Here is a 21,689-nt window from a genome sequence, read left to right as displayed (position 1 = left end):
CAGTCGCAATGTCTTCTTCAGCATAGCGAGATAATTCCAGAAATTCCCGCTGATAAGCATCCACAGTCTTGTTGCCCTGGACCAAGTTGCGGAACTCACGCTTCTTCCGGTCCATGATTCCCTGGGGAATGTATCGAGCACGGAAAGCAGCCTTGAACTCTGCCCAAGTGATGATTGTTCCATCGGGCTGAGAACGCCTGTGGCTGTCCCACCATTGAGCAGCAGGACCCTTCAGAAAGTAGGCGGCAAAGTTGACATAGCTCGCCAGGGGCACATTGGCAGACTCCAGCTCATAAGAAATGTCACGGAGCCAGTCATCAGCATCTAGAGGCTGAGTTGAGCTGCGGTAGATCGCAGGGTTGAGACGGCAGAAGTCTTGCAGTGTCACGCCTTGTGGTTGGTTCATGTTCGGCCTTTGGAACTGATCCATGAGCCCTTGCATAAACTGGCGGTTCAGCTCAAACTGTTGGATCATCCCCGCCATATACTCAGGAGGCGGGGGTGGTGCATCGTTGGCCGGGCCACGCGGGCGGCCAACTGGTCTAACCATCCTGTTAAATATTTAGCAGGGGTAGTTTAGCTTAAAGTAATTGAAAGGCATCGCACGCATTCATGAAGTAATCAAGCATAATGAAAAGGGAAATGCGATTGATACTCCATAGTAGTTGAGTTCGACATACAAACCCATACATAAGTTCGATTACAGACTAACGATTAAAAACTCGAAATTTGGCGATAGCCCGGACGCATTTGACGATACCCTGGACTCACTAGGCGGCGCGCAGGCACGCGGTGGAAGAGTATCACAACGAGATGTAGCGATAAGGCTACATCAACATCGGAGAGGACGATCGAATCCTGGTAGCTGGCGGTGATAGAAGGTAGGGACAGGACCCTGTGTCCCGTTGTGACTCTGGTGAGGGTACCGCATCCAGTCGAGGAGCTGAGGTCCAAGTGCAGGGGTTCTACCCCCAACATCAGTCCACTCGAGAGATGATGGTAGCTCTGTCCTGCTCGGCTCGCGGATGCGCATAGGTGGAACCCTCGGACAGTGTGATGGCTGCAGCTCTGTCAACGCGTCGTAAAGACGAGCGCGCATAGCATACAACTCCACAGTCAGAGCTCGGAAAGCACGATCCATTGCCTCAGTGTACTGCACCAGAATCCGCGCGTCATAGCGACGCGTCACGTAGGGGGCGCAGACAGCGACGTAGGAACGGTCGCTGCGCTCCCGAACGTCAGAAGCGTAGGCAGTGAGATCAGACCCAGTCTCATCCCCAGCAGGAGCATGCGGGATGTATCTGAAAGGGCTCTCCTCCAGGTGAGGGTACGCTCCACGGAGACGGGTGATGGCGATGTAGGCTGCATCATGGACGGCCATCTCGACCGACACTCCAATACCACAGAACACGTGGCGCTCGAGGGTCTCGCCGCCCCTCTGGTCGAAGATGCGAACCTCAGCCTAGTACTGGTACTGGTTGTACTCGCGGAAATCCTCGAACACAGTGTACTCGGGGTACCAGCGATATCCCAGCCTGGTCAGGAGATCGACCAAAATGGCCGGGAACCCAGTCGTCTCAGTGGCCTGTGTCAGGCGCACGTGCTGCCTTGCGGGACGCATCTGAAAATAAGATTGACGGATGTCAATGACAGTGTGTGTAATACATATTCAGGAGAAAAAGAGTAGATAGTCCAGCGCTCCGGATTGATGTGATTCGAGAACCTAATGTTAGAGTTAGTAAAATCTTTGACCCGAAAGGAGAAGAGAAAGTAGAGCCCAGAGTATAGGAAAGAAGTAAAAGATACTAATACCACCCAATTGAGATGTGGGCCCGTAAGCCACAACATCAGTGTTAGTAAAGTTTTTCAAACACTAGACTCAACTTCGGCCAAGGAGTTGGAAAGGGGGCTACCTATAGGCAGTTGGCTCTGATACCAACTTGTGACGCCCTCGGCTTAATCGTACGCTAATCATACACGCAAATGCGTACGATCAAACCCAAGGACTCACGGGGAGATATCACAACACAACTCTAGACACAAATAAAATAACATCAGCTTCATATTACAAGCCAGGGGCCTCGAGGGCTAGAATACGAAAGCTCGATAAGCACACGAGTCAGCGGAAGCAACAAATATCTGAGTACAGACATAAAACAACATGGGGTGCCTTAGAGAAGGCTAGCACAAAAGATACAACGATCGAACGAGGCGAGGCCTCCTGCCTGGGAACCTCCTAACTACTCCTGATCATCAGCGGCCTCCACGTAGTAGTAAGCACCGTCGGGGGAGCAGTCGTCGGCGGCGGGGACCTCCATCTCCTGGGCTTCATCATCTGGTCGCAGCGAACGGATCAAGGGAACAAGGGGAGAGCAAAGCAGCGGTGAGTACTCATCCAAAGTACTCGCAAGTCTTACATCAGAACTATTCTAATTATGCACCAGTATCAAAGAAGGGGGTTATATGTGGACTGACTGCAACAATGCGAGAATAGAGAGAGAAGGCCTAGTCCTATCGAAGACTAGCATCTTCAGGGTCTTGCAGCAATAGACGAGAGTAGAACAGGGGTAACACATTAATAGTCATATTGTTGCAGCAATATTAAAGTGAGGTCACGCCTAAAGATCCTCCCTCGACTCCCTGCGAGGAAGCAATCCCGAGGCAAACTAATTCCAGTTAAGTAACAATTGTAGTTGTATAAGATCGGGGCACAACTCCAAGTCGTCCTGTAACCGTGGACACGGCTATCCGAATAGTTAATTTTCATCCCTGCAGGGGTGCACCACATGTCCCGTCACGCTCGATAACACTCTGGTCGGACATACTCATCTGGGTCCTGCCCGGCCTCGGAATATCGACACGTCGCAGCCCCACCTAAGACTAATCAGAGAGGCCAGCCCGCCGGTCTAAATCCTAAGCACAAAGGGTTCATGGGCCCAGTTCCCCTTCACGCTCCTGCACGTGGCGTGGGCGGCCGACGTCAGTCCTAGCATCCCTTAATCACAAGCGCGATGCATCTCGGGACCACTCGGGCGCGCGCCGCTACACTGCTGGCATCTGAAAAGCTTCGGCTGATACCGCGACGCCGAGTATCCATAATTCTTCCCGCGTAGCCGTTTAGTGCGAAAAGGTCTCCGACCAACCCAGATCAAATACCCAAATCCATTAGCATTTTAAAATAGGCCAACAACACAGTCTCACGGGAATCCACCCGGCTTACAACTAATCACCAATGAACCCAGTAACATGGTCGAGTAACTGTGTGGTTGTAACATCGGGGGGAATCCGAGGAATCACCCTCGTTGGATCCCGAACGATGTACCCGTCAAGGTGGGCTTAGAGGAATCACCCTGGGGGGTCCCACACTCGCGGGGTTGCACGACAGAGGCGCCATCGGGAATGGTGAAAGAGGAATCACCCTCGATAACCACGACCGACTAGCTATACTACAGAGATATCATCAGGAGTACTTAGCGAGGTGTCACCCTCGGTACCCGATAGTATCCCTGTAGCGTCGTACAACGAAGGGGGGTGAACGTGTTGTGTCGGGTCTGGCTCGTCGATCGGAGATCGAGATTTGACAACAAGCGGGGCAACTGATCTACGGGGTCAGAGGGGATGACTGCTCCACCTATACTAAGCAGGTTAAAAGTACAGGACTGAAAGTAACAGTTCATCAAAAACAGGCTATGCATCAGATATAGGAGCTAACTACAACAGTAGCAAAATACTAATGCAAGCAGTAGAAAGAAAGACATAGGCGATATAGGAATGATCAAGGGGGGTTTGCTTGCCTTGCTGCTCTGCGGCAAAGGACTGATCGGCAGGGTCGTAGATGTACCCGGCAGCAGCGTCAGTCTCGGGGTCTACCGATAAGAAGAGGGGGAAGAAACAATAAATAATAGCACCGATGCAACACAAAGCATGACATGAAAAGATGCAGGCTAGACATGAGCTAACGCAGCAACATCCGTCATAGACGGGTCGGAAGAATATCTGACGATATTTTCCGGGTCTCGGGCTACTACCGGTTACATTGGAAACGATGGAAAAGTTCCATGTTTGCTATGCTAGGGACGCGTGACAGACGAATGGACCGTGTATCCGGGTTCGTCTCGCTTTGCTGATCGACTTTCATGTTGAAAATATTTTGATCTGACTTACGGATTATTTTATATTAATTTTCAAAGTTTTATTAATTATTTAGGAATTAAAACAGATTTAAAAGATTTAATAAAATCCTATTATGACATCATCGCGATGTCAGGCTGACATCAACATTTGACCGGTCAACTGACCAGCGGGTCCCGAACGTCATAGGCACAAGTTTTATTTAAGATTAATTATTTATTAATCAGATTAATTCAACGAGGGACCCACGTGTCATACTCTAATTATGTTAATTAATTATTTTAACTAAATATCTATTTATTTATTTATTTAAGAAAAAAACATTATTTTTAAATTTATATTCACTCTCGCGTGGGGCCTCCCTGTCATAGATAGCGGGTGCATTGGCCCCACCGGTAAGTGACCTAGGCTATTTTCTCATCTTTTTATTGATAGATACCTAACCGTGCAAATACCGTATTCTTCTAAATACCCATATACGCAAATACATACATCACATCTCATACATACATACATACGCATCTAATACATCATTTGTTTTTATTCATTTTTCTTTTCTCAACACTCATCTCTCTGCTAACACCACCTAGAGGAACCAAATACTCAAATCCTCCTACCGGAGTCTACCGTCGACGGATCGAGGCCCCGTTTGCCGGAACGGAACCGGGACGTCGAGGAGAACGACACGGTGGGAGGAGCCCGAGGAGGGGCTCACCGACGGTGACGAGACGGCCCGATGAAGCCGGAGTTCGCACGAAGATGACGGTGGAGACGGGTGTGCCGGCGAGGAGGAGCCGGTGAGGAGGGCCCCCCGGAGATGGAGCCGCCGACGGTGAGGGGCGGCCACCGTAGAGAGGGCCGCCGGAGATGGACCTCCCGGAAGGGGCCGGCCGCCGAGATGGGGGGGGCCGAGGTGGCCGGCGCCCCTGCCGGCGGGGTGGAGGCCGAGAGGTGGGGGGCCGCCGGGAGAGGATGGTCGGTGGAGGGAGGCGGCCGTGGGGAGAGGAGGCCGCCGGCGGGAGGAAGGAGGTCGTGAGGGGCGGGGCCGCCGGGGGAGGAGAGGAGCCGTGGGGGGGGCGGCTCGTCGGCGTGGTGAGGGGGACCGAGGGGGGGGCGCCGATGGGAGGAGGAGTGGCCGCCGGGGGGGCTGCCGACGGGAGGAGTGGCCGCCGGCTGGGGAGGGAGAGGGGCGAGGTGGAGGCGACGTGGGAGGGAGAGGCGAGAGGGGCAGAGGGGGGCGACGGGATCTCGGGGGGTGGGGGGGCTCTCGTGAGGTGGGGGCCGAGAGAGGGGGAGGAGATGGCGCGTGGGGTGGGGCCCCCCACGAGGGGGGGGGCTGGCGGCGGCATGGGAAAAGGAGGGAGTAGCGAGGGGAGGAGGCGGCGGCTCCCAGGGGGATTAGGGTTGCGGGATGGAGGTGGGGGCCGGCTGGGCCGGTGGGTGGCCCAGCTGGGCCGGGGAGGGAGTTGCTTTTTTTTTGATTTATTTTTATTTTGTTTTACCTTTTCCCTTTTCTTTTTATTAATCCTTTCTTTCAGTTTTCTTTTCTTTCTTTTATCATTATTATTTCTTTAATACTTTCCTTTTTTATATATATCCTTTTAATACTTGTAATGAACCGATAAAGTGCTCCCCTTTGCTTTCAAATCATCGATCCGGACACACGCGAATCCACGCGGGTCTGAGATGGGAATTCGATGACGTGGCATCATTAGCGATTGATCACTGTAGCTTAATTACAATCACTACTGTAGCAAAAGTCGAGGATGTCACAAAGATTTTATAGGTTAGCGAAGTATTCAGGATTCATGAAGTTTTTCTGTTCAAACAATACATGTATTTGCTTCTCTTGTGTTGTAAGTCATGTGTTGGTCCTTGACAACAGTGAAGCCTATTGTATAGGGACGACAACAACTTTGATGACCCTCTCTGTTATTTTAGATCTTTGAGGAACTACTTGCAATCAACTGTGTGATAACTTCTTGGAGACCAACAATCAGGCCCTTTTTTGCCTCAGATTTTCATGCCACAATTGTAGCTATGACATATTATATTATGAGTGTCAATGAATCAATTAACCCCATAAACTGGTGCTCAAAATGCCGCATGTAATATATAAATATTATCTTTATTTTGTTATAATTTGGCAGCCATTTTGAGTGCTTTATTGTGGATCATGTTATAACGAGTATAGCACGAAATTTTAATGCACTGTCATTAAAAGGTGTCATTACCGGTTGCAGTTTATGTTACTTTTGTGTGAAGTGTGATAGTTTCAAGGTTAGTAATCCTTCCAGTGCTAACTCTTGTACTTATAAGTCATTGTAAGACACAGAATGTTTAATTATTGTCGTTCTCCTTTTGAATTTTACAGGCTATTTCTACTTATTTAATTGAAGTGCATGCTGGATGCAACAAAAAACACCGTGTAGAGTACATTTACTTAGATAATGGTAATAGTTTGTGGGATGTGTTGCGTGACTCAGAAAGTTCTCCTTTGAAATCTCTAAATAAAGCAACCAGGTCTAGCATTTCTCCAATTGTTATAAGAAAAAGGATCCTAGAAAGAAGGCGGGCAGAACCCGACGCGGAGGAGGGGGCATCAAAAGTGGGTGCCAATGCGGGAGGAGGCCATGCCGGAGCCTAGGTTAGCAATCATTTTCACTCATAAGGAGACCTCGTACGACATTTTCACTCATAAGGCGACCTTGTTGCTACATGATTGCGTGGATGCCGACCACGGTCTATTCAATCTGTGTCTTCGTTGACCTCTCTGCCTACAAGATTTCTCATCACAGGAGATCCGTTTTTGGCTTGGATTATGTGAATATGATTGTGTCGTAATGCAATCATGGTGCCTCTGTATATGTTATTTGAAATTCCAGTTTAATCTAATTCGTTTTATTTTATTAGCATCCATGTAGTTGACACCTGGAGTTTCTAGATTTTGAATCTTATAAAGTGGTTCATATCTTCATATCAGTACCAGTATTGACTAGGCGAAATGTTTTTATGCTCTAATATGGATCTCTGTTCTGATTAATTGTGAGAAGTATTCTTGCTCTAATAAGGATCCATGTTATGATTTTAGGTAAAAAAATATTCCTTTAATTTTGTCATTAAAAATGTAATTAAGTAAATAATGGTGTTCTTTTCTCACGTCCGAGAGTTATGCAACAGGAAGTAATAATTCGTGGTTTGAGCAACACCGATACGAAGAACGTGGGCATGATTTCAAACTTTTGATTTATCATGGCACCTATTACCAAATCTTAAAGGGTAGTAATAGACACTGCCGCCGAATATCTAAACCTTCATTGTCCATGTAAACATGAGGTGCTTAGTGTTGCGGTCAACTTTTATTAACCACGTTGTATGTCGCTATAGTTATAGTTTGGTCTATGACCTGTACGACAAACTGAATGCTCCATGTAATCATTGATGTGGAGAACCACGAGGGATGACGGAAATTTGGCAGAGTTTAACAGGAGATGACAGTGTAGCCGGAGATAGTTTGAGCATTTGTGCTTGTCATACGAAAACTATTTAATGACTTATTGCCCTTATAAATTGTTCCGTTCCGTGGCAACGCACGGGCATCACATTTTTAGCTAGGCTTACCATATTCTTTGGTGTGAGCATACTATGTTCATATATACATGTTGCTTACAGTGTAGATGTAAGTTTTATGTGTCATGCTGCTATTAAGTGTGTAATTTTAGCAATATACAAGTATCATTGTGTTATATGTTGGAGTATTACTTGTATATTTGCTCAAAGAAAAATAATTACCTCGACCAAGAATGAGCACATGCATGTGTCATACAATGTGGTTTCAGTCCATTGTTTTCATCCCACATTATTCGATTACACGTGTGTTGCACGTGCACTATTACTATTTAGAAAGGGGCGAATAGTATTTAGAAACCGTTGGAGTATTTATTATTAAAAAAATAGAAAACAGCAGGTAGCAGAAACTGCGTTGGACGCGGGATGGAATTCGGCAGGAAGGAAAGGGTGCCGAGACGACGACCCAGTTCAGGTCAAGCCACTGCTCTGTCTCCGTCCGTCGGTCCGTCCAAAAAACCGGACTTTGGCCAAATCTACAAAGCTCCCTCCGCCCACGACCATGGATCCACCGCTGCTCTCCCGCTTGCCGCTCTTCCCTGGTCCCCACTCCCTACCACCCAGGGGCGACCAGGCCGCGGCCTCCCAAGCGGCAACGGCGCCGGCGGCTGCAGCTGAGCCGAGAGGATAGCCGACGGCCCGGAAGCAGATCGCGCGGTAAGCCTCCGTGAGCTTTATTTTATCTCCTTGTGTTGGATGTCCCGTCATCTCTGATGGTAGCTGAACCCCGGTCCGGTCCAATGGGAAAAAAGAAAGAGGCTCCATGAACTCCTCCCATATACTGTACTATTGTATGTCGTCGTTGTTGTTGTTGCAGTCTTGCACACTGTTTTGGGTCCGTCGACCGCCAGCCGGTGGTAAAAACCGTTGGAGGTTGGAGAACAGGGTTTCCACCAACACATCTTTGGTTCCACTGACTAATATAATACTCCCTCCGTTCATAAATATAAGTCTTTTAAGATATTTCATTAGGGGTCTACATACGGAGCGAAATAAATGAATATACACTATAAAATATGTCTATATACATCCGTATATAGTCCACTAGTGAAACCATTAAAAAAACTTATATTTAGGAACGGAGGGAGTAGATGATGAAGTTTTGCGCACTTCTGAGTTCTAAATGCGTGTGAGACAGATGAAAGGCAGGGGGTGTTGGTTTTCAGTTAAATGGAAACCAGGAGCCATGCTCCTTTTACGGAGAGAAAAAAAAGATTTTTTCTGAAAAAAGAGGTTCAAACCCCCGGCCTCTGCATCAATCGATGCATACGGTCATCAGAGAAAAAAAAAAGATAAGAGTACAATAGCGCTTAACATGGGCAGAAGCCATTCTCCCACCCATCTATTCCTAAGCACTGATGCGCCAGCCACTACTATAGCTGGTGTTTCATCGCTCAGTTTTTCAGTGTGTTGTTGAGTGGACTTTCCATGTCCTCGATAACTGTAAGGTGGCTTTATGCTCTCCTTTTGTGTACCCTAGTGTGTTCGGTGCTTGGAAAGTTTTGCGCACTTCTGTATGTGTGAGGAGACAGACGACGGGGGTGTTGGATGTATCACCATATCGGTTTTCTGTCAAAACGAAATGTGGGATCCATGTTCCTTTTATGTCAAAAAAGTAATAATACAGTAGCGCTTGTCTTCGTTGTACATGTTATGGGCAAAAAATTATTTAGCTCGGTTAGTTAACAAATTGGGTAAATGTACTAAACACGAAACGACAATATAGCCGTGTGCACCATCCTTTATAAGCATATATATAATATGCCACATTTTGTCCAAGCTGAAACTGATATGATCCTTCATAAACATAATGTGCCACATTTGTCGAAGCTGAAACTGATATATTTGTTCGGCGTTGGTGTTTTTCAGCAGCGAATGGCGGAGGCTATACTCCTCGCCGTGTCAAAGATTGGGACAGTCCTTTTGAATGTAGCTGTCTTGGCTGTCATTGACAAGCTGTCGAGGAAGGTTGATAATGTGAAGGAATTGCCAGCAAAGATCAAAAGAATCGATACAGAACTCAAGACGATGAATGATGTAATCGAACATTTGGGTACAACACAACTCAGCAACAAGATCATCAAGGGGATGGGTTGGAAACGTGAGGAAGCTGGCCTACCATGTTGAGGATGTGGTTGACAAGTACTCGTATGAGGCTCTTAAGCTCAAGGACGAAGGCTTCTTAAGAGCAAGTACAATAAGGTACAGTCAGCAGGCTGTAAGGATTAAAATACTGTATTTTTGCTGAGTTGGATGAGAAAGAAGAGGAGAGAGAGGTGAAGCGGGCTCTTCGTGAAGAGCCAACTCTAGCACGTGCTCCTAGGTGTTTTGTGAGAATGAAATGTGGGTCATATATGATAAAAGTAGTACTCTTTTATAGCTAACTATTATACAAATTAGCTATAAAATAGGCTATAAGACAGCTTATAGCCAGCAGTTGGCTATACTATTAACCATGCTCTAAATCGCTACATCTTCAGAGGTTCACGCCATATAAAGGTCTTCAGTAAAATTGCCGAGGAAGTTGTAGAGCTAGAGGAGGAGATTAGGCAGGTCAAAGGACTGCGTGATTATTGGAGTGATACAGTCCAACCCATCAATAATGAGCATGCAGAGACAATTGATGGAGGCTGCTTAAGGATCTTGTGGGAATTGATGGAAACAGGAGCAAGTTGACCGAATGGCTGACCACCAATGAGAACGAAAGCACAGTGATTACAGTTTCTGGTATGGGAGGCTTGGGAAAAACAACCCTTGTGAAAAATGTTTATGATCGGGAGAAAACCAACTTCCCTAATGCTCATGCTTGGGTTGTGGTGTCACGGGCATATGATGTAGTGGATTTGCTGAAGACATTGCTCAACAAGATACAGCACACAGAAGAGTCGCCGCCTCCGTCACCTCTTAGGGCGGGCGCCAAACCTGATGTTTATGAGTTGACAGAGGCGATAAAGAAGATATTGCAAGATAGGAAGTGCTTGATCGTGCTCGATATGTGTGGGATAAAGAAGCATATACTCAGATGAGCAGTGCATTCCAGGGCCTCCAAGGATGCCATGTTATGATCACAACACGGAAGGAAGATGTTGCGGCTCTTGCTCCAGTGGGGCGTCACCTAATACTGCAACCGTTGGGTGGCGTCGAGTCGTTGAAGCTATTCTGCTCCAGGGCTTTCCACAACAGCCTGGACCACAAGTGCCCTCCAGAGCTTGAGGCGGTGGCTACTGCTGTAGTTGAGCGGTGTCGTGGCCTACCATTGGCCATTGTATCGTCTGGGAGCCTATTGTCCACAAAGCAACCAACAGAGCACGCGTGGAATCAGGTGTACAACCATCTTCAGAGCGAGCCGCGGGGGAATAACCATGTCCAAGCTATACTTAATCTGAGCTACCATGACTAATTGCCAGGTGATCTCAGGAACTGCTTCCTGTAATGTAGCTTATTCCGTGAAGACTATGAAATGTCACGGGAAAGCCTCGTGCGGTTGTGGGTTGCTGAAGGGTTTGCGATGAAGAAAGATAGCAGCACGCCAGAGGTGTAGATGTTAATCATGTTGCTCATGTAGGATTAGGAAAGAAAGCCAAACCGAGTCCTAGTAGTATTAGGATTCCTAGTCCTAGTCTATTTCCATAGTCCCTTGTGGACGTGTATAAAAGACACATTAGGGGTGTTGATTGTAACACCAAAAGAAAAACGAAAAGCAATACAAAGCAAAGGCTCGACACGGGTCTTTAGCCATCAAATTCATTGATCAGTTTTATTCGTGTCGCTAGTTACGCAAGTTCCGTCAAGTAGCCGGCCGAAGCAAGAATCGCGTAGGCACGCCTGTACGGCTGCATACGCACGTTCAACAATTGGTATCTAGAGCCTCGACGATCTACGATCTACGATGACGGACAGCGACGCTGAGTCGGTCAAGTCCGGCAGCGGCGGTGCCAAGGCGAACAAGAACGGCAACAAGGTGAAGAAGGGCGTCAAGTCAGCAACCAGTGGTGGAGGAACGAGCGGCGCTAACGTCCAGGCGCATCGCAACATCCCCATCCAGTACCCGATGATCACCGACGCCAACTACGGCGTGTGGGCGGTGAAGATGAAGATTATTCTTCGATCCCTTCGAGTGTGGGAGGCCATCACGGACGACGACGTCGACGAGGAGCGCGACGAAGGTGCCATGGCCGCCATAGCCCAGTCTGTGCCGGATTCCGTGCTGATGACATTGGCGGAGTTCGAGACGGCAAGAGAGGCGTGGAACGCACTCAAGGAGATGAGGATCGGAGAAGATCGCGTCACCAAGGCTCGGGCACAAGTGCTGAAGCGCCAATTTCACAAGTTGCAGATGGAGGAAACTGAATCGGTGAATGACTACGCCATGCGTCTTACTACTTTGGTGGGAGAGATCCGCGCGCTTGGTGCAAAGCTCGATGAGACCGAGATCGTGGAGAAATTTTCCAGTTCTGTCACTGATAAATTCATGTACGTCATCGGCACGCTCGAGCAGCTTTACGACATCGACGACATGACCATAACGGAGGCGATCGGACGATTGCGGACATGGGAAGAGAATGCTCGTGGCTGTCGGAAAGGCAAAGGAGGAGGTAGTAACCAACTCATGTACTCGCGCACAGACTGGGAGGCCCCAAGTAGCAAAGGAAGGCGTGACGGTGGCGAAGGCTCAAGCAACACGAAGGGCGATGGACAAACCGGAAAAGGCAAAGGAAAAGGCAAACCACAAGGTCGTGGTAAGGCGGGCCAATCTAAAGAGCAGAAACCACGGAACTTGGACTTGTCCGAGGTCAAGTGCTATAACTGCAATAAGATGGGTCACTTTACGAAGGATTGTCCAAAGCCTAACAAGCGGGAGATCAAGGCAAATTTGGCAAAGCAGGAAGACGAAGGTCCAGGTCTTCTGATGGCCGAAGTTTGTGATCTCGCTGAAACGGTGGTTGTAAAACCAAGCCGGAAGGTGCTACTTCATGAGGAAAAAGTGACACCAAAGTTATCCGGTGATCAGAACGTGTCGTGGTATCTCGACACGGGTGCCAGTAACCACATGACGGGGTGCAAGGAGAAATTCCTCGAGCTGGAATACGATGTTGAAGGCTCGGTCAAGTTCGGTGATGGTTCAGCTGTGGAGATTTGCGGGCAAGGATCTGTCCTCTTTGAGGGTCTCACAGGCGAACATCGCATACTCACCGGAGTGTACTACATCCCACGGCTGCGCAACAACATCATCTCTATTGGGAAGCTTGACGAGAATGGATGCAAGGTGAATATAGAGAGCGGAGTGATGACGATCTTCGACAACCTCCGAAACGTGCTAGCTCGTGTTAATCGCACACGGAATAGGCTCTATATCCTCAACCTTGATCAATCTCAACCGGAGTGTTGGCTTGCCAAGAGTGATGATGATTCGTGGTTATGGCATGCTAGATTTGGACACGTTAACTTCTACGCCTTGAAGAAGATGTCAAAGATGCAGATGGTATCCGGGATGCCAGTTATCGACCATGTTGATCGAGTATGTGACGGGTGCTTGGTTGGAAAACAGCACCGCAGACCATTCCCTGCTCAGTCTACCTATCGTGCAAGTGATGCACTCGAGCTGCTCCATGGTGATCTATGTGGCCCTATCACCCCGGCAACTCACGCTGGAAAGAAGTATTTCTTCCTTGTGGTAGACGACTACTCGAGATATATGTGGGTCATTCTCCTACGATCTAAAGATGAGGCGTTTGAAGCGTTCAAGAAATTGAAGGCTGCAACAGAGATGGAACACAAGCTGAAGGTTCGCCCTCTACGGACAGATCGCGGCGGAGAGTTTACGTCGAATGAGTTCAACGACTACTGCGAGAAGATTGGCATAAAGAGGTTCCTCACGGCACCTTACACGCCGCAGCAGAATGGGGTCGTTGAAAGGCGCAATCGAACCGTCGTTGACATGGAAAGGAGTTTACTCAAGAGCAAGAACCTGCCAAGGACCTTTTGGGGAGAAGCTGTCTCGACGGCGGTCTATCTTCTCAACCGGGCTCCAACGAAGGCGGTGATCGGCAAGACTCCGTATGAAGCAATTTACGGACGTAAGCCGAATGTGTCTCATCTACGGACATTCGGGTGCGTGGCACATGTGAAGACGGCGGAGCCGCACCTCTCAAAGCTTGCCGATCGTAGCACCAAGATGGTGTTCATCGGATACGAGAGCAGTTCTGGCACCAAGGCATACCGTTTCTACGATCCACAAACCAAGCGTCTACGGATTTCACGCGACGTCGTGTTTGAAGAAAACCAAGCGTGGAATTGGAGTGCCGCAGCCGACGATGCTCCAAACAGTAACATATTTGCAGTTGAATTTCCAACTGATGATGATGCAGGGGAGGATGTCCAGGTGATTGGCAAGACGCCCAACCAAGGTGACCACAATGGTAGTGATCATCATGGTGCCGACACCGACGACGACGCGCATAGGTCGCAAGGAGATAGCGACAACGCCGCGCACGACGCAGGCGGAGGTCTCGATGACAACATCGACAACGAGGCGCATAGTGACGACGACAATCAAGATGATGGTCACAGTCACGACGACTACGCCGACGACACGGATGTCGATGACACACCAAGGTCTCAGCCGTCTTCCTCAAGTGCATCAACACCGACAAAATTTGTGTCGCCCCCTTCGCAAGCCACAACGGACTCCTCAGGGCCTCGTCGCTACAAGACCCTCAAGAAAGTCTACAAGTACACAAAGCCAGTTACGCTCGAGTACTCCGGACTATGTCTGTTCGGAGTTGAGGAGCCGGCGAACTTCGTAGAGGCGAGAAAAAGTCCTAGCTGGACGCACGCCATGGATGAGGAGATGAAGGCAATTGAGAGCAATGGCACGTGGACTTTGGTAACCCGACCTCCAAACCAAAAGACAATAGGTTTGAAGTGGGTTTACAAGTTAAAGAAGGACACGGAGGGTGCCATTGTGAAGTACAAGGCAAGACTCGTTGCAAAGGGCTACGTTCAACGTCAAGGAGTTGACTATGATGAGGTGTTTGCACCGGTTGCTCGAATCGAGACGGTGAGAGTGCTCCTAGCTTTGGCAGCACAAGAGGATTGGAAGGTTCATCATATGGATGTTAAATCCGCTTTCCTCAACGGCGATCTCACAGAAGAAGTGTACGTGGAACAACCCCTCGGCTACGAGAAGAAAGGCGAAGAAGGGAAAGTTTACAAGCTCAAGAAGGCACTTTACGAGTTAAAGCAAGCGCCAAGAGCTTGGAACTCAAAGTTAGACCGAAGTCTGGTCTCGCTCGGGTTCAAGAGATGTCCCCTCGAGCACGCAGTCTATACAAAGAACTCCAAAGGCTCAAACCTGCTAGTTGGAGTTTATGTCGACGATCTGATTATCACCGGAGATAGCGTACAAGAAATTGAACGTTTCAAGGCGCAAATGAAGAACAAGTTTAGCATGAGTGATCTGGGATTACTCAGCTATTACTTGGGCATCGAAGTGAAGCAAAGCTCCGGAGAGATTTTCCTATGTCAATCGGCTTACGCGGTCAAGTTATTGGACAAGTGTGGCATGTCAGATTGCTACGCGACACAAGTTCCAATGGACCAACGTCACAAGTTGAGCAAGCGTAGCTCAAATCCGCCAGTGGACACCACAATGTATCGAAGCGTTGTGGGCAGCCTAAGATATTTGGTGCATACCCGACCTGACTTGGCTTATTCAGTCGGGATCGTGAGTCGTTTCATGGAGAATCCGACAACCGAGCACATGAGCGCGGTCAATCAAATCTTGCGCTATGTGAAAGGCACCATTAATCTTGGTTGCACGTACAGAAAGGGAAAGGAAGGATTGATCCTTCGTGGATATTCAGATAGCGACATGGCAGGTGATGTTGATGACCGAAAGAGCACAACGGGCATGGTTTTCTACCTTGGCCCGAATCCGATTAGCTGGAATTCTCAGAAGCAAAAGGTGGTGGCACTGTCTTCATGCGAGGCAGAATACATAGCGGCAAGCACGGCGGCTTGTCAAGCAGTGTGGCTGAGAAGACTCCTAGCTATTCTTGCAAAGCGGGAGGTGCAGAAGGTGTCACTGAAGATCGATAACCAAGCTGCAATCTCGTTGTGCAAAAATCCGGTTCATCACGAAAGGAGCAAGCACATAGATACCCGGTTCCACCATATCCGGGAGTGCATTGAAGAAGGGTTGATCGAGGTTCAACATGTGAACACGAAAGACCAACTTGCCGATATTTTCACCAAGTCCCTCGGTCGACAGAAGTTCATCGAGATGAGGAGGAAAGTCGGAGTGCAAGAAGTGAAGTCAAGCAACAAGATTAAGGAGGTGAATGTAGATGTTAATCATGTTGCTCATGTAGGATTAGGAAAGAAAGCCAAACCGAGTCCTAGTAGTATTAGGATTCCTAGTCCTAGTCTATTTCCATAGTCCCTTGTGGACGTGTATAAAAGACACCTTAGGGGTGTTGATTGTAACACCAAAAGAAAAACGAAAAACAATACAAAGCAAAGGCTCGACACGGGCCTTTAGCCATCAAATTCATTGATCAGTTTTATTCGTGTCGCTAGTTACGCAAGTTCCGTCAAGTAGCCGGCCGAAGCAAGAATCGCGTAGGCACGCCTGTACGGCTGCATACGCACGTTCAACAAGAGGAAGTGGCCGAGGAGAATCTCATGGAACTCATCGGCCGTAATATGCTGGAAGTTGTGGAGAGGGATGAGCTCTTGAGGGTTAGTAAATGTAAGATGCATGACATTGTCCGAGACCTAGCTCTTGCTGTTGCTAAAGAGGAGAGGCTTGGCTCGGCGAATGATCAGGGCGAAATGATGCTCATGGATAAAGAAGTTCGCCGGTTGTTGACACGCTGTTGGAGAGACAGTAACACAGCTGCAGGAGTGGAATTTCCACGACTACGAACCTGTCATCTCACTCGCCGCAGATTCGTCCTCTACCAACATGTTCTCCTCAGTTTTGTCTGGGTCCAGCTACCTTACCGTTCTCGAGCTTCAAGAGTCAAGACTCTGGGATCAACCATAGTGCCAGCATCCATTGGGAATCTCTTCAATCTCCGTTACATCGGCTTGAGGCGCACCAGAGTTCAGTCACTGCCAGATACTATTGAAAAACTGTCAAACCTCGAGACGCTGGACGTCAAGCAAACAAAAATAGAAAAACTACCACCAGGAATTGTGAAGGTTGAGAAGTTACGACACCTTTTAGCTGAAAGGTTTGCTGATGAGAAGCAGGCGGAACTCAGGTACTTTGTCGGAGTGGAAGCACCGAAAATGGTTTCCAACTTTAAAGAATTGCAAACTCTTGAGACCGTCCATGCCAGCAAAGACTTGTCGCTAGAGCTGAAGAACATGAGTAAGTTGCAGACCGTTTGGATTGATGACATCAATGCATCTAACTGTGATGACCTTTTCAAGACCCTCTCAGCCATGCCCCTACTTTCTAGCTTACTTCTCTGTGCGTGTGATGAGAAGGAGACACTTTCTTTCCAAGCACTCAAGCCAATTTCCAAGAGGCTGCACAGACTGATCATCAGAGGCGGCTGGGCCAGAGGGACGCTCAAGTGCCCGGTATTTCAGGGTCATGGGAAGAACATCAAGTATCTGGCTCTAAGTTGGTGCAATCTTGGGAATGAGGACCCGCTGCAGCTGCTGGCATTTCATCTGCCAGCTCTCACTTATCTCAGTCTTAACAGGGTGAGTAGTGCAGGTACATTGGTACTTTCTGCAGGGTGCTTCTGTCAGTTGAAGACGCTTGTCTTGAGGCGCATGCCTAATGTCAAGCAACTGGAGTTTGAGGAGGGCGCCATTCCATGCATTGAAGGGATCTACGTCATGTCACTCTCGAAGCTCAGTATGGTCCCTTGTGGCATCGAGTCGCTTGGGTCCCTGAAGAAGCTCTGGATGCTAGACCTGCACAAGGACTTCAAGGCTGACTGGGATCTGAACCAGATGAAGTACAAGATGGAGCATGTTCCAGAGCTCCGTGCCTAGTCATGCTCTTTTCGTGTCCTCGCGTTGTCTTCTGCTGCTGGAAGTATGTATGTACTTTGCTGTAATCCTTATTTTTTCACTCGTTGTTGCTCTAGACTCTCTTTTGGGTAGTGCTAACAGGTTTTTGCCCCGTAGTGGGTGCTTTAGAACCAGCACTCAGCTGCGGGTTTCCTGTTGGTGCCCAAACTTGGTACCTTCTTGTCCATCCCCTCTATTTTGATCAATTAATGAAAAAGGGTCAATTGGGTTGGGAAAAAAGTGGCAACCTCCTTCGGTAATTAAAAATCATATTAATTTGTTATACCTTGCAATTGTTCATGCTTTTAATTATTTGTAATGAGTCCTATGGCTCTTAGTTTCTTTGCAACTGCGTCCTATCATGCATAGTTGGTTGTTTCTCTGTAATGCCTCCCGAAACACGGCAATTCCTCACCGTCGTGAACTGAAATGAGTGAGTTTGTTTCATTTGTATAAGCTTAATTATTACTGCTTGGTTTTGCTTGATCTCTCATAGATAGACTGAGTCTATCAAAGCATATTTGTACTCAGCCATCTCTCTGTTTCCTAGGTACTGCAATGCATTACTCATTTCAAGAAAACATATAAATAGCCGCCGAGCATCTCACATCAACAAAACATATAATTCGCCACCAAGCATTTTGGTTGCTATACATGTACGTATTGGAACCAACTTGCTAATACCTTGGTGTTGGTGACCAAGTATGTTCATGAACTAGTACTGAACTGACATACATATAGCTACCAAGCACTGAACTGTCGATGACCAAACTGAAAAAAACGCACACACGCGGATTCGATTCCCCATCGCCCAATTACTCTCACACCACTGTAGAAAGGGAAAAGGGAGCGGCAAAGTTGCGGCAAGAAGCAGTCGTTGCTGCGTCACAGCAACCGACGGAGGTGGACTTGGTACTCTGGGGGCTTCTGGATCGAACGAAGAGAAGAAGCTCAAACCACGGCACTGAATCAAAGAACCTTTGCACCCAATTCGTTTCGAGGTGAGTCATTGACTATCACTTTCGTGCTTGAGATGGAACTCTTGAATATCTCCTGCCCAATTTGGTTGGTTTTCTACCAAATTTGGTTTGCAGACTCGATTGTTATGTTTTCTGTCAATTCAACCAGTACACTAGGTTCTAAGTACTTGGGTTCTAGTATGAATGTAGCTTTGTTTTGTGTGATACTGGATTAGCATGTTGGACCGTGAGTGCTAGAGTTACACATAAACAAATTCGGCCATTTTCATTGGCTGCTACTCTTCTATGGCGAAGTGAATCATAGAGGGGGTGCATCTGCTAGAGGTGGCAGAGGGATTGCTTGGAATTACGATGGGAAGGCAGGAAACGGATTCAATGCACCTCCGGGGCAGTTTGTTCCGGGTCCTTCCGGTCCCTCGCATCCGAAAAGAGGAGGTTTTAGGCAGAATTGGATTGGCAGAGGAGGCGGTAGGAAGCCTAGACCTCCGGTTGAAGCTCCCGTCCAGCCAGTAGACCCTAATGCTTCTACCTTAGTAGACAACACGGAAAAAGTTAAGGAGGTGGTGGATTCGTCTATGGCTGATCGTAGCTTGGTGAGCGCCAAGGGAGATGGGCCAGAGAGACCTTCTAAATGGGCACGAAAGAAAGAGAAAATGGTTTGTTACCGTTGCAGTGAGACAGGGCACTTTGTCTCGGAATGTAAGGCAAAGTTATGTGTATACTGCTTGAAGCCGACGCATGGGGTTGCTAAGTGTCCTCTTACGACTGGGTCTTTGCCAGTCGTTACTATTTATGGTGTCTCTAGTCAAGACTTGATGTTCTTTGAGTCACCAGCTGCTACGACAAATTTTCATGCCCCTGACGCTGGCTTCACGGGTACAGTTACGGTGACTAGGGGGGCGCTCACTGTGGAGCAATTAGTGCAGCAGCTTAAGGAGCTAGTCTCTCCAACCTTCAGATGGGAACCGGTTTTGATAGCGGATAATGTTTACAAGGTTGTTTTTCCTACAAAGGAAGATCTAGCCCGACTGCTGAAGTTTGGGATGTGCAGGGTTGCTAGTACGAGCATAGTGCTTGAGTTTGATGCATGGAAATGCGAAGAGCCGAAGGGGAGACCTTTACCTCAGATTTGGGTGCATTTTGCAGGTGCTCCATCTAGAGCGACCAATGATTTTCAGGTGACATGGAGTTTGGGTTCGCTTATTGGTGAGACTGAGGAGGTGGATATGATATATACCAGAGCCAAAGGTGTTGCCAGAATGATGGTGAGTGTTCTTGATATTGAATTAATTCCAGATGAGGTTATTTGGACCTTTGAAGGGTTGAGGTACACTCTCCAGCTGGAGATTGAGAGTCCTACACTTTTTGATGCCCCTGATACAGATATAGACACTCATATGACTGACGACGATGATGCCAGTGGGTCTAAAGATAATGCAGATGGGTCAAATGACACAGGTCCTAATAGTTTCCCTAAGCAGACATCTAATACGCAGCAAAATCAGACTACTCCGGGCGCTGGTTTGGGCCCAACCAACTCTGATCTGCATAAGGAATTGCTTTTCGGTGCTTTTGAACCATCTTCCGCGCCAGCAAAAATTGGATCTCGTGCGGGATCAAATGGCTCTAGTTTGCCGAGATTCTTGGGAAAGAAGCCTAAGACTTACATTGGAAGTGTGCAGTCTAAATCGGCGCTGGAACCTTTGTCACTCGGAGAATATTTGGTGGGTGCTAAGGCTTCGTTGAATACACCTTCTTCGGTGCAGGGGTTGACTGGTGCTGGATCTGCTTATGCTGGTATGGAGGGCAGCAAGGCGGATGGGCTCGTATCCCTTGACTGTCAGCCGCTGGTGGATGGCCTATCGCAGCGTATGCAGTTGCATACGGATGCTATCAACGACTCGCTCGGCCAGGAGGCTGGGCTTCTCACGACGGAAGATGCGGCACCAGCGGGACTTCTGCCGCTTTGTACTGCTGAACCAGCAGAGCAGCCAGCACAGGGTGCAGTTTCTGAGGATGGATTGGAATATGATGGGGCTGCACACGCTGATGTCGGCGAGGTGTTTCTCAGCGCAGGAGAAGGCCACGCAGGATTCACCACGCATGATGATCAACTGCATGACAGTCAGGCCCACGAGGCGAATATGCATGTTCAGGTTGACGTGCTGGATACGTATGAAGACGTGATCGCTACGGGTTGCCACATGCATAAGGCAGTCACTCGGCCTACTACAGTGACTGTACAGGAAGTTTGCGCCGACGCGCTAGCTAGCGCTCGGGTAGACCAGGCAGGTTCTGTCCTTTCTGCTGCTAAGTCCGATCACAATATGGGGGTGGTTCCGTCTTGGTGGAGGATCCATTACCCAGGGCTGGTTCGGAGTATATTCCTTCGGTCACTTTACCAGAGTCTGGATCGATCTCGGTTGATGAAGTCATAGCTTTTGGAGGTGTTCCCAATCCGATGGGGCCGGATAGACGCGCCAGTCATCCGGTACAGTCACTGCCAGATGCGGATGACCTGCAGATTGGACGGGCGATGCGTATGGCCAAAATGAAGAGGTTCAGAATTCAACAGGTATGAATTTTAATGCTGAACATTCTATTCTTCATTTCACTACGCAAGAGATTTTAGATAATGCTAAGGCAGTTGGGGTGTCTTTGGGTGAGACTAGTCAACAAGTTTCAAAATCTATTAATGACTTATTAGACTTGGAAGTTGATAGGGCATTGGATATTATTCGAAACTTAGCGGCAGTTAGACCTATGAATGATAAGGAGATATCGGATATGGGGGGAGTGAATTTAATATGTCAAAACTTACTACCCGAAGAGGAAATTAAACAGACGCAAGCAGCGTTTGATGATTCGCACGGATCTTCTACCCATCTTAATGATACAGCCAAAGATATTCATGGT

General features: G+C 48.2%; 1 pseudogene; it reads left to right on the top strand.

Annotated features, from left to right (window-relative positions):
- The first annotated feature begins 8,204 nt into the window (after positions 1 to 8,204).
- LOC123404254 lies at positions 8,205 to 17,876 on the top strand (annotated as a pseudogene).
- Positions 17,877 to 21,689: the final 3,813 nt, after the last annotated feature.

Source organism: Hordeum vulgare, chromosome 1H (assembly GCF_904849725.1).
Source record: "Hordeum vulgare subsp. vulgare chromosome 1H, MorexV3_pseudomolecules_assembly, whole genome shotgun sequence".
NCBI classification, from domain to species: Eukaryota; Viridiplantae; Streptophyta; class Magnoliopsida; order Poales; family Poaceae; genus Hordeum; species Hordeum vulgare.
This window is presented reverse-complemented; position numbering and strand designations above follow the sequence as displayed.